Source organism: Calidris pugnax, unplaced genomic scaffold (assembly GCF_001431845.1).
Source record: "Calidris pugnax isolate Ruff unplaced genomic scaffold, ASM143184v1 scaffold139, whole genome shotgun sequence".
In the NCBI taxonomy this organism is placed as follows: Eukaryota; Metazoa; Chordata; class Aves; order Charadriiformes; family Scolopacidae; genus Calidris; species Calidris pugnax.
Window position 1 is genome coordinate 279295 of NW_015090863.1, and position 453 is coordinate 279747.

Genomic DNA, 453 nt, shown 5'->3' on the forward strand with positions numbered 1-453 from the left:
CCACCAGTCCCAGTGAAGCCACCACCAGTACCCAACACCCTGGAAGTGGGGGGGAGACATACACAGGATTGGGGTCAGACCCCCTGGGAAGGGGGAACCCACCCCCCACGGCTCCCCCGAAGAGCTCCGCCGTGGGGCCCAGGGCATCAGCATTGGGGCTGGAAAATCTCTGTTAATAAGAAAGGAAATAGGATCATTAGTCTGGAGTTGCCTGTAACGAGAGTGAGGGTTCCCCAAAGCAACACCCCTTAAAATACACCCCCCCGTTCCCAGTGGGATTGGCACAAGGACACGGGTTTTGGGGTGACCCTTCACCATGGCATCCCCGGTGGCCACCACAGAGGCTCCCAGCATCACGATCCCCCACATCCTTTTGGAAAGCCACCATTTGTCACCCAAAAACACACCTCACAGCCTCCCCCCCAGGGCCGTTTTGGGGTGCTGCCCCAGGGT